General features: G+C 42.8%; 1 protein-coding gene across 2 annotated transcripts in view; it reads right to left on the bottom strand.

The window, feature by feature from the left end:
- casz1 (castor zinc finger 1) overlaps positions 1-13,408 on the bottom strand; it is a 365,293-nt gene that overhangs the window by 241,136 nt on the left and 110,749 nt on the right. For both annotated transcript variants that reach the window (XM_078557753.1, XM_078557754.1), the window contains exon 2: positions 5,682-5,737. The gene's annotated coding sequence lies outside the window, so the exon portion shown is untranslated. The remainder of the gene's footprint in view (positions 1-5,681; positions 5,738-13,408) is intronic.

Below are 13,408 nucleotides of genomic sequence, written 5' to 3'. Positions count from 1 at the left end.
GGAATCCCTGTTGAAAATTTTTTTTTAAGGTGAATCCCCAGGTATGGCTGTGTGTCTACTTGTTGGCGAATTTGATTACAGAACTTAAAGCTATCTGTGGGCGGCGCCTTTCTATTGATGAAAATGCTTTGCTGATTAAAATGGTGGACAGAAGAGCTTGGTGTGAATTCAGTAATGTGTCATTTCTCATATACCAGAGCACAATTTCATCACTATCTACTTTCACCCTTTAGATACTGGAATATTTTTTCAAGCCTAGTATAAAACTATTAGAATCAAGGCTTGTCAGGGAACGGATCAATGCTTTGTGACTTGGTAGATTTCTGGTATGTAAATTCAGCGCTGGTAATTTACAGGAAAACAATTTTTCTCATATTACATGCAATAAAATGGCCATAATCAGAGAGCTGAGAAGAAGCATTAAGAATTCAACAGTTAAATGTGTTCAGGTAATTAGCCACCTCCCTCCCCTGAGCTTTGTACCTGAGTACACCTGATTGCACTCACCTCAGCATTCACATACAATCTCTGCTGGCTTCACTCAGACTCAATTGAACTCATTTACTCAGAAGTCCCGCCCACCTGACAAATTCATTGGAGCAAAGCATGATATCAGCATTCGTTAAACGGCAGTTAACATGAGTTGGAACCAGCGTATAGGGCCTTTGAACTGCCAGACACAGCATTATGACAAATGAATAAAGAGAGGGACTGATCGGCCAAATAGAAACCAGGCTTCAGTCCAGCAGAATCATAAGAGCAGGCATTTAATGAGCATGGAATAAACATATAAAAAAATCATGAGAAACGACAAAACTCAGTCATTAACACCAGCCACTTACTGACGAATGTTTAACAATGGTTAACTATATTTATCACACCAATATTTGAAATCTCAGCTGTTACATTGACACTATGTTTCTTCACACCCATTAGAATTTATTTTGTTGGGCTAAAGGCATTGTTGAGCAGACCCCGCGATAGTAATCATTAACAAATATTGCACAGTAAACACCCATTAAGTTTCCTAATTAACAATGCATAAACTGTTTGAAAATGCACTGTTTGGAGGATACCAGTTTGTAGTCAGCTCCACTGCAGTTAAGACAATGCTGCTTATAAATTTGTAGCAATGAAAGCGTGAGGGTTGGTGAAAACTCCACCTGTTGTACAGGTAGAAAAGCAACACTGATGCTGATTTACTGCTCCAACAATAAGTAACATGTTGGCATCCGAAGTTGAAAACATCAAGGTCTTGAAAGTGTATCTACGAAATGATGCTGCACTTCTGCTTCCATGTGAGCTCTTGCAGTGAGTGAAATGATTCGAATAGATAATGCAACCAGCTAGCATTCAACTGCTATCTCATTAGAACATCCCATGGAGACTAGGGGAGTGGAATACATTTGATGCTAAAATTGAAGGGAGGTGCTCTATATTACCCAAGATTATATTAATTTGATTTGTTGGCATTTCTAAAAGTTTGCCATGAGAGAAGGGAGCTAGAGTCATCATTCCCTATTTTTTGCCTGCAAGCCAGAAATTTGTCATCCGTAAACATTCTAACATGACGGCACCCTTGTTATTGTGCCATCTCATTACAGAGTACAGAATTGGGCACATTTAAGGAAATGAGTTGCAAGCAGTGTTGCACATAATGCCACAAAAACATCTGAATGATGGACAAATTTCAATTGCCACGTACAAGTTGCAGATTGCTGGTGCAACAGCAGATACGTTTTAATTCAAATGCTTCGTCCAAAGCAGTCCCGTTCAAACTCCAATACCCAAATGTTGTTGTATGAATCTTGCTCTAATACTTGAATGAGGGATAGTTTCAATCTACTTTGAATCATCACATACAATCTGCTCCATGGTGTATTTGTTATTTGACACAATATAAGATCCGTTAAACAGGAGTCAAACAAAATTTTGATTGACAGTTTAAACAGGCTGTAGCCCTACAAAAGTTAATCTGTTTGCTTTCTATTTAATTAGACCTTTCTCTCGAATTCTGGTTAAATTCATCTCATCACCCCTCCCTTCAACCCTAACCAGCTCTAATCCATTCTATTGCCTTTTACTCCTGACCAACTAAAGCTAATTATCCTTCCCCCCTCTGAATTAGCTGGGAGCAATAAGATCCTTAGACCAGTTAGTGCATGGGCTTGTGAAATGAGTAAGAAAGTGTAATTTGTCAGTACTTGGAAGAGTTTGGGAGACAAGAGTTGAATGGGTTCAAAACAGAACTGACACCAGGAGATACATTTCGCTCTTTTAGTTACTATGAGTTTGAATTTTTAAAATGACAGTGAGCAAATGATTTTTCATGACCGACAGTTGCTCCTCCTTCATATGGAGGTGCCTTTAAGTGTTTCTTCATAAGATTTAAAAGAAAGGCAATTTTACATAATATGCTTAATTAACATGTTTGTTTTTAACTTTCCAATGTATCACAGAAGTACAGGAGTGTACAGAAAAGGCCATTGGTACCAACCTCTTTGCTCATGCGAAACAATTATTTTGAGCACTTGCACAGTTGAAGAATTTTATTATATCAGAAATAAAATTCATGCTTTCTCAATAATCTACAATCAGCACAGCCGTATACTCATTGATGTTCTTGCAAACTATATCAGAATTTAATCAAATTAACTTGATTCCAACCATCAAATGAATATATTCATAATTGTAACTGAAAGAATTTCAAATACAGTGAATATAATGGTTATTTAATAAAATACGTCTTGTAGCGTAAGAGATGCCAAGTGTTTGATGCTCTAATAACTTACAAAGAGGTACAGTAAACCTGTTTACACTGTCCGTTATTAGTAATGGGAATATAGTTCAGTTCCACCCCCTCCCTGCACAGAGGCCATAGGGTGGCAAAGATCTGCAAATGTCAGCCACACATGCCACCTCGCATTTAAGCATTTGCACACTCTTGCATTAGTGGCAAATGGCCCTCTGGATTTTCGAAGTCAGGTTATGTAGAGGCTGCTACTGTGACCCGTGTTAATAAATGTCAAACCAGCCGCTAATTATTTTTACCCAGTGATAGCGGATTCTGTTCTTCCTCTGTTTGACTAATTCCCCCCTCCCTCTTCTGAATGTGGGTTCAGGGAACACGTTAGAATATTACTCCACCTGTTCAAAACTGCACGGCCATATCACCATCGCCCTTTGCCAAGGTCTCCATAGCCTGCACCATCTTTTTCACCGATTTCCTCACACCAATTTTGGATGTGAGTAAAGCCAAGACTGGTGGAAAATAAATCCATTCCGGATTTTCCCCATGGGCTAATTCACCTTCAGTTGTTCACACCCAGAGGAAGATATAGTCATAGAGACATGCCAGCACAAAAGGAGGCTATTTGACCCATCGAGTCCATACCAGCTCCCTGTAGGGCAATCTAATCAATCCCATTCCCCCACTCTATACCCATAGCCCTGCCAGTGCCCATCCAGTTTACTATTGAAATCATTGATTGTCTCCACTACCACTAACCTGATAGGCAGTGAGTTCAAGATCATTACCACACACTGTGTTAAAACATCCCTCCGCGCAGTCCCTGAATCTCTTGCCAAAACCTTAAATCTGTGTTCCCTAGTCCTTGTACCATCAGATAATGGAAACAACTTTTCCTTGTCTACCTTATTTAAACCTGTCATAATCGTGTACAGCTCTATGAAATCTCCAAGGAGGCCAACCCCAGCTTCTCCAGCCAAACCTTGTGGCTAAATGCCCTCATCCTTGGAACCATTCTGGTAAATCTCCTCTGCACCCTCTCAAGGACCCTAACATCCTTCCTAAAGTGTGGTCACCAGAGCTTTATAAAGGTTTAGCATAAATTCCTTGCTTTCAGACTCAACATCTCTATTTATGAAGCTCAAGATCCCATATGCTTTGCTCACTACCCTCTTAATATAGCTTGCCACCTTCAAAGATCAATGTACATGAACCTCCAGGGTCCTCTGTCCCTGCACACTCTTTAGGACTGTGCCATTAAGTCTGTATTGCCTCTCCCTATCCCTTTGGTCAAAATGCATCACCTCACACCTCTCTATATTAAATTCCATCTGCTTTTAGCTTTTTGTTTTTACCATCTGCCACTTGTCTGTCCATTCAGCTAGCCTATCTATGTCATATTTCAGGTGATTTGCGTCATCCTCACTGTTTGGCATCATTGGCAAATTTTGAAATTTTACTCTGTATTCCAATATCCAAATCATTGATATATATCAAAAAAAGCAATGGGCCTCGCACTGAATTTGGGATACTGTGTTAGACCACTGAAAGCTGTTTAAGAAACCAGCTGTGATAAGCTACTTCAGCCTCTTTTCCAGCCTCTACGTATTCTTTGTCTGAATCTTTGGAGTGAGGTTAACTTGCAAACTTTAGTAGTGCCCTTCCTTCTAAATATGTATATTTTTGATTTACAGTTACTTTACAGATAACTTTTTAAAATTCCTACGCAGGATTTGGGTATCGCTGACTAGGCCAGCATCTATTGCCCATCCCTAATTGCCCTTGAGAAGGTGGTGGTAAGCCGCCTTCTTGAACTGCTGCATTGTGGTGTAGGTACACCCACGGTGCTGTTAGGGAAGGAGTTCCAGGATTTTGACCTAGCGACAGTGAAGGAACGGCGATATATTTCCAAGTCAGGATGGTGAGTGGCTTGGAGGGGAACCTCCAGGTGGTGGTGTTCCCGTGTATCTGCTGCCCTTGTCCTTCTGGGTAATAGAGGCTGCATATTTCAAGCTCAATATTTGTTTGCTAAGGCTCCTTTTAGATGTATTGTGGAGTTTCACTACTTCAAAGTTGCTGTATGAATGCAAGTTATTGATGTTTTGGATTAATTGTTTACATAGTGGTGTTTAGTTCTAATGGAACTTGCTATAAGTGCAAATACAGTTAAAAACATAAGGACACAAGAGACAGGAGCTGGAGTCGATGATTTGGTTCTTCAAGCCTCCTTTGCCATTCAACAAGATCATGGCTGATCTTCTACCTAAAGTGCACCCTCCCACAATGTCTCCATATCCATTAATTCCCTTAGTCCCCAAAACTTTATCCCTGGCAGCCTTGAATATAGTCAACGACTGGTAACCACAACCCTCTGGGGTAGAGAATTCAAAAGATTCACCACCCTCTGAGTGAGAAAATTTCTCCCCGTCTCAGTCCTAAATGGCTGATTCCTAATTCTCCGATCCTGTGTTCTAGATTCTCCAGCCCAGGGAAGCATTTTCTCCGCATCTATCCCCTGTCAGGCCCCTTAAGAATTTTATATAGCTAATTGAACATGGTTGTTCTATAGCAAATGGAGCCATTTCATCAGCAGTTAATGGAGAGGCTGCATTTGTAACAGTCTATGTCCTCTGACAGTTTTAAGACTTGTTAGTAACTTAATTACTAGCACTTTATATCAGGAAACACGCTGAAATGATACAAATACACAATGTCATTTTGTGGTCAATAAACTAGACAAATAACTGTAAATCAGAAAAGTGAATGGATCATCCCTGTCAGCCCATCACAATGATACAGTGAGCTTCCATCGGTATTTATTTACAGATTAATCACTGAACTCTCAAAATTATCAAATTAAGGAAGAATATAATACAATGGTGAACTAGACAAGAGAAAAGTAACTGGAAGGCAAATGACACCCAAAACTTACCAATCCCGCCAGATTGGTACATCTAATAGCAGCAGCTTCTCTCCAGCCTTCCCCTCCTGTCAAAACAATGGTGGAAGGTCAAAAGTTACAAAGAAAGTTTATTTTTAGTGAATAAATGTTCATTTTTCTAACAGCTGATGAGCCTCTTGAACTATTGGCCCCTTCTGTATTATTATCCTTGCAAACCCCACCCCACCCCCTAACCCAACCCAAACCCCATCCCCACCCCCCACCCCCCCCACTAAATCCCACCCCCACCAACCAGAGCATGAACCTGGCCAAAAGAGAAAGGCGCTTACACCACATATTCAGCACTAACTGCATTGGGTCACACAAACCCTCAGGAGGAGAGTGGTTAAAGGGGGGGTGGGGGGGGAGGAGAGAGAAAATGAGACAGACAGAGAGGGAGAGAGAGAGAGAAAGAGGCACTGGTTAAATCTCCTTCCTGGAATCCAGCTCACAAAGTGATGGACTGAGGCCAAATGAAAGTTACCAACTGGTGCAAAAATGCGCGATGATCTCTCCCGTAGGAGAGTGTAACGGAACCTTAAATTCAGTAATGGCGTGTGTACACACAAACACACACACAAACATATACATACCTATACATATATATACATGCACACATATATATACACTTACATGTACACACACATTCGTGTATACACACACACACACACGTGAACACACATATATATATATATATATAGGCATACCCACCTTATGGAAAACGTGTCAAAATATTTTTAAAGAATTGCTGTAATATCAGGTCTTGTGACAACAGATTGAAAAAGCCAAACTAAAGCGTCAAAAGGGAACAGCTGCTCAGATTCTCCCCCAGAATCGAACCTTTATTTCCAAACTCATTTCCCTCCACCACCCCCCCACCCCCAACCCCACAAAAAAAATGAGTTTCAATCCTTTTGGCATTTTATCAGCAGTTTTAAGCTGTAAGGCAGGTTTGATAACGCCTCACCCTCCAAATCAAACAGCAATAGTTCTGATCGCGCTGTTACATTTCTTTATCGCAAATAGCATTTAGTTTTTTATTTTCCCTCCACTTGTGACAGGAGGGGAGGGGGGGGGAGATAACAATTGTGTCATTATGTATCATCTTGAAATCCCCCCCACCCGCCCCCTGCCCTGGTTTAGCATCAAAACCACAATAGCTGGAAGGAGCTGAGGATGTTCTGTAACCTCGGAGTCACACCAGCTTGTCAATAAATTTCTTGTTCCTTTCTTTCTGGTTCAAATTCATTACCTAATATGGGTCCGGCTGCTTTCTAAGTTATTTCTAGTGCGTGTGATAATACTCTCTGGGATGCCTGGACTAGCTGCAGTTCGGATTCTGCAAATTCTGCTTTCACGGGGGCAATTACCAGTGAAATGGTGTAAAAAAAAAAGTTTGAAAAGTGCAGTGGATTGGCAACAGATTACATAAACAAATCCTGACATTTTTTTTCTCTCTCTCTTCCCCCCACCCCTAGTCTCTCACATTGTGCTGAGGACAGCAAATTAAAAACCTCATGCTCCTGTCGTTAGTGGCAGCAATAGGCAGAGAGGTGACTCATTTTGTTTCACTATTACAGAGGTAACAAATTTTACTCGTTTAACAAACACACACACACACGAGTGTCTCTGGCTGTTACACCATATCCTGCATCGGTGCTCCAATACATGCACTGCTGGTGAATCAGTTTGGGACCTCTGACAATCCTTATATGTCCTTATACAATTGTTTATCCACCTTATGGATATGTGCATGCACGTCCTACCTAATCTATTCCTAATTATTCAACAGGCAGCCAGAGCACTGTCTTAAATAAAGGCAAAATTCCTGGGATATTGGAAATCTGAAACAATAACAAAAAATGCTGGAAAAACTCAGCAGGTCTGGCAGCATCTGTGGAGGGAGAAACAAGAGTTAACATTTCAAGTCCGTATGACCCTTCTTTAGAGCTCAAAGCACTGTCTTACAGCCTGACCAGGTACACCGCATTCAGAAACCTTCTGTAGGTCAGAGTTACCCACTTTTGCAGCTTTGGAAATATATTCAACACTTTCCCGGAAAATCCTCCTGGTAATTACAAGGCTGAGTGAATCGGTTGGTTGGATGAATGAATGGGAGTTTAAAATAACAAATTCAAAGGTTTGTTGAGCGTTTCATTTATCGAATGGGCTGCAGTTTAAAACTACAAAACTCCAGAAGTCAGCGTCAGCAGGCCGACTGGTTCAGACTGATGTCCGGGGCCGGTTTCAATCGCCTGACAGGGTCCGAGAGGAATTTCCTTGATTTGTTAAGAATGAAATCGGCCTGGCTTTTTGCCTTTCCTGCCAAGTTTTTAAAAAAAATGTATTCTTGGAATGTGGGTGTCGCTGGCGAAGCCAGTATTTGTTGCCCATCCCTAATTGCCCTTAAACTGAATGGCTTACTAGGGCATTTCAGAGTCAACCACACGGCTGTGGGGTCTGGAGTCACATGTAGGCCAGACCGGGTAAGGACAGCAGATTTCCTTTCCTTCCCTAAAGGACATTAGTGAACTAGATGGGTTTTTACAGCAATCGATGATAGTTTCAAGGTCACCATCACCAAGACTAGTTTTCAATTCCAGATTTTATTAATTGAATTTAAATTCCACCAGCTGCTGTGGTGGGATTTGAACCTGAATCCCCAGAGCATTAGCCTGGGCCTCTAGATTATTCATTTAGTGACATTATCACTACGCCATTATACAATATATACATGAATATATTGTGACACACGAGGGATCGGAGTTATGTGAGACAGGCTGAGCAGATCAGAGGCTCTTTGCTTGGCAGCTATTGTTCCTAGGTTCATAATATCGCAAGACATCCTCTCGTGCTTAAAAAGTTGGGTAAAGCTTTTAGCTGATCCTTTGCACTTCTATTCTCTGTGAGAATATACCACACTCAGTATGATATAAACCTTCCCCCCTATTGCAATTTGCTGCGAATTTTCCAATCCTGTTATATAGTACATTAATTAATACAACCATAGCCCATATCACCAAAGGGTTTTTAGACAATACTGAGAATGGATAGTTTCTCTTTTGTACAAGATTCATAGTGAAAGCCCCAAAGTAAATTTGGTTAAATAATTTTTATCCCTACTCAATTAAATGAGTTAGTGATGCTTTCGAAACTCCGCATGATGGTCAGAATGAAGAGATCACTTTCAAGAATGTGCAACACCTCATTTATTCCAGGACATCAGGTGATGAATAAAATAAAAGATACTCACCTAAACTGGTCGATGGGTTAAATGCACAGCTCAGTGTGTGAGTCAGCTAAACAGACTGTCTCACAGACTAGTCATCCTCACGGAATCTTACCTTACAGGTAATGTCCCAGACACCACCATCACCATCCCTGGGTATGTCTTGTCCCACCGGCAGGACAGACCCAGCAGAGGTGGTGACACAGTGATATACAGTCGGGAGGGAGTTTCCCTGGGAGTCCTCAACATTGATTCCAGACCTCATGAAGTCTCACAGCATCAGGTCAAACGTGGGCAAGGAAACCTCCTGCTGATTACCACGTACTGCCCTCCCTCAGCTGATGAGTTAGTGTTCCTCCATGTTGAACACCACTTGGAGGAAGCACTGAGGGTGAGAAGGGCACAGAATGTACTCTGGCTGGAGGACTTCAATGTCCATCACCAAGAGTGGCTCAGTAGCACCACCACTGACTGAGCTGGCTGAGTCCTAAATGACAGAGCTGCTAGACTGGGTCTGCGGCAGGTGGTGGGGGAACCAACAAGAGGGAAAAACATACTTGACCTCAACCTCACCAACCCACCTGCCGCCGATGCATCTGTCCATGACAGTATTGGTAGGAGTGACCACCGCACAGTTGCTGTGAAGATAAAGACCCGTCTTCACATTGAGGATACCCTCCATCATATTGTGTGGCACTACCACAAATGGGATAGATTTCGAACAGATCTGGCAGCTCAAGACTGGGCATCCATGAGGTGCTGTGGGCCATCAGCAGCAGCAGAATTGTACTCAAACACAATCTGTAACCTCATGCCCTGGCATATCCCCCACTCTACCATTACCATCAAGCCAGGGGATCAACCCTGGTTCAATGAAGAGTGCAGGAGGGCATGCCAGGAGCAGCACCAGGCATACCTAAAAATGAGGTATCAGCCTGGTGAAGTTATAACACAGGGCTACTTGCGTGCCAAATAGCATAAGCAGCAAGTGATAGACAGAGCTAAGAGATCCCACAGCCAATGGATCAGATCTAAGCTCTGCAGTCCTGCCACATCCAGTCATGAATGGCGGTGGACAATTAAACAACTCACTGGAGGAGGAGTCTCCACAAATATCCCCATCCTCAATGATGGAGGACACCAGTGCACCAGTGCAAAAGATAAGGCTGAAGCATTTGCAACAATCTTCAGCCAGAGGTGCCGAGTGGATGATTCATCTCAGCCTCCTCCGGAGGTCCCCAGCATCACAGATGCCAGTCTTCAGCCAATTCACTCCACATGATATCAAGAAACGGCTGAAGGCACTGGATACTGAAAAGGTTATGGACTCTTGACAATATTCCGGCAATAGTACTGAAGACTTGTGCTCCAGAACTTGCCACACCCCTAGCCAAGCTGTTCCAGTACAGCTACAACACTGACATCCACCCGGCTATGTGGAAAATTGCCCAAGTATGTCCTGTACACAAAAAGCAGGACAAATCCAATCTAACCAATTACCGCCTCATCAGTCTACTCTCGATCAATCATAAAGTAATGGAAGGGGTCTTCAACAGTGCTATCAAATGGCACTTGCTTAGCAATAATCTGCTCACTGACGCCCAGTTTGGGTTCCACCAGGGCCACTCAGTTCCTGACCTCATTACAGCCTTGGTTCAAATACGGACAAAAGAGCTGAACTCCTGAGATGAGGTGAGAGTGACTGCCCTTGACATCAAGGCAGCATTTGATCGAGTGTGGCATCAAGGAGCCCTAGCAAAACTGGAGTCAATGGGAATCAGGGGGAAAACTCTCCGCTGGTTGGAGTCATACCTAACACAAAGGAAGATGGTTGTGGTTGTTGGAGGTCAGTCATCTCAGCTCCAGGACATCACTGCAGGAGTTCCTCAGGGCAGTGTCCTCGGCCCAACCATCTCCAGCTGCTTCATCAATGACCTTCCTTCCATTATAAGGTCAGAAATGGGGATGTTCACTGATGATTGCACAATGTTCAGCACCATTCACGACTCTTCAGATACTGAAGCAGTCCATATCCAAATGCAGCAAGACCCGGACAATATCCAGGCTAGGGCTGACAAGTGGCAAGTAATATTCGCGCCACACAAGTGTCAGGCAATGACCATCTCCAACAAAAGAGAATCTAACCATCGTCCCTTGACGTTTAATGGCATTACCATCGCTGAATCCCCCTCTATTAACATCGTGGGGGTTACCATTGACCAGAGCCTGAACTGGACCAGCCATATAAATACTGTGGCTACAAGAGCAGGTCAGAGGCTAGGAATCCTGCAGCAAGTAATTCACCTCCTGACTCCCCAAAACCTGTCCACCATCTACAAGGCACAAGTCAGGAGTGTGATGGAATGCTCTCCACTTGGCTGGGTGAGTGCAGCTCCAACAACACTTAAGAAGCTTAACACTATCCAGGACAAAGCAGCCCACTTGATTGGCACCCCATCCACAAACATTCACTCCCCCGCCACCAACACACAGTAGCAGCAGTGTGTACCATCTACAAGATGCACTGCAGGAATTCACCAAGGCTTCTTAGACAGCACCTTCCAAACCCACGGCCACTACCATCTAGAAGGACAAGGGCAGCAGATAGATGGGAACACCACTACCTTGAAGTTCCCCTCCAAGTCACTCACCATCCTGACTTGGAAATATATCGCCATTCCTTCACTGTCGCTGGGTCAAAATCCTGGAACTCCCTCCCTAACAGCACTGTGGGTGTACCTACATACATGGACTGCAGCAGTTGAAGAAGGCAGCTCACCACCACCTTCTCAAGGGCAGCTAGGGATAGGCAATAAACGCTGGCTCAGCCAGTGAAGCCCACATCCCATGAATGAATAAGGAAAAACAGATAAGAATAGCTCTCTGCTTCAATCCACAGTCTGTGCTGAGGCACAGATCTGAGTTGGAGGTGCAGCAGAGGATCTGCATGCTAGACTGAGGGAGTTTGCATTCTTGATAGCAATTCAGTTCCACATATATATATATATATATATATATACACATATATAAAATATATATAAATATATATATATGTGTGCGTGTGTGTGTGCATATTCTGCTTGAGCTCCATCTGCGTGTGTGTGTGCGTGTGTGCATGTGCTGAGTGAACGCTATGTGTGCATCATGTATCTGTGTGTATGTGCTGTGTGTGTATTTGAGGGTGCATGTGTGTATAAGTTTGTGTCTGTACTGCATGTGTGAGTCTGTGCATATTCTGCGTGAGCTGCATGTGTTGTGTCTGCGTGTGCATGTGCTGCACGTATGCTATGTGTGCATCATGTATGTGTGTGTGCATCATGTATGTGTGTGTGCACATGTGCTGCATGTGGGTATGTGTGTGTATGCTTCATGTGAGTGTGCGTGTGCTCCACCTACTGTATGTGAGTGTGCGCATGCTGTGTGCTGCATGTGTGAGTGTGTGCTACACGTGTGCTGCGTGTGTATGTGGGTAAGGACATGCTTGAATAGGCTGCCAACACTCACTGTTTAGGCTCCCACATGCAGAACTGGCATTTGGGAGGCATCCAAGGTTCCTGTGGGACCTTCTGCAGCTTGAGTTAGCATCTTCACAGGTGGAGAAAAATGGCAGGAGAAAAAAATGCTATCGTAAAACTGCAGTTGTAGGCCAAATCCAAGTCTTCAGTTTCTTGGGAAGGTGCCATCAGAGCAGGAGTGATGAGGATGCTGGGGTTGCCACATGTTTGTGGAATCTGTTTTCAGTTAAAAGTTCTGCAGAATCAGATAACTGCCTGAATCTCTGTGAAATAGAGTAACTGTTTAAAAAAAGAATATATATGTGGCAAAACACTACCAGGCAACTGAGGAGAGACTGACTAATGGGAAAGATAGCAGCTCAGTTGTGTAGACCAGCTGGCATCTATTTGTTAATTAATTAAATGTGTTTAAAAATACACTGAACTTGGTTAACAGCTGAGAAATGTAAACTAGGTAATTTGAGCAGATGTGAATTTTGAGAGTTTCAAACCCAGTTTGTACCAATTGACAAGAAGATTCAAACCTCCTGTCACCAGTTTCTACATCCTTGTGGGCTGCTGGTCAAAACCCTTCAAAATATTTAACAGAAACGAGCTCCAATGGTTTTAACATGCACTAAGTTCGTTCTCTGGAGCTGTCTTTGGGAGTGTGTTATTGTCGAGAACATTTATATGGTTACAGGGAGCTATGTTCTTTGGTTGATCTATAGGCTGTCACAGAAGGCTGGAGTTAAGAGTTTGTCTATTTTTGTAAAGGAGCTTGTTCTGATGCACAAACTTGCCAACTCCAAAAAAGTTTTTTTTTTTGCACATGTTACAAGAACTAAAAAGTAATTGAAATGAAAGTGAAAAAGGTTTGAATGAAATAAAAGCAAAATGCGGCGGATGGTGGAAATCTGAAATAAAAATAAAATGTAGGAATAGCTCAGCAGGTCTGGCAGCATCTGTGCAGAGAGGAACAGAGTTAACGTTTC

The sequence above is a fragment of the Cetorhinus maximus genome, chromosome 15 (genome assembly GCF_964194155.1).
Source record: "Cetorhinus maximus chromosome 15, sCetMax3.hap1.1, whole genome shotgun sequence".
Classification (NCBI taxonomy): domain Eukaryota; kingdom Metazoa; phylum Chordata; class Chondrichthyes; order Lamniformes; family Cetorhinidae; genus Cetorhinus; species Cetorhinus maximus.
Note: the sequence above shows the minus strand (reverse complement) of the source record. Positions and strands in the feature narration are given on the sequence as shown.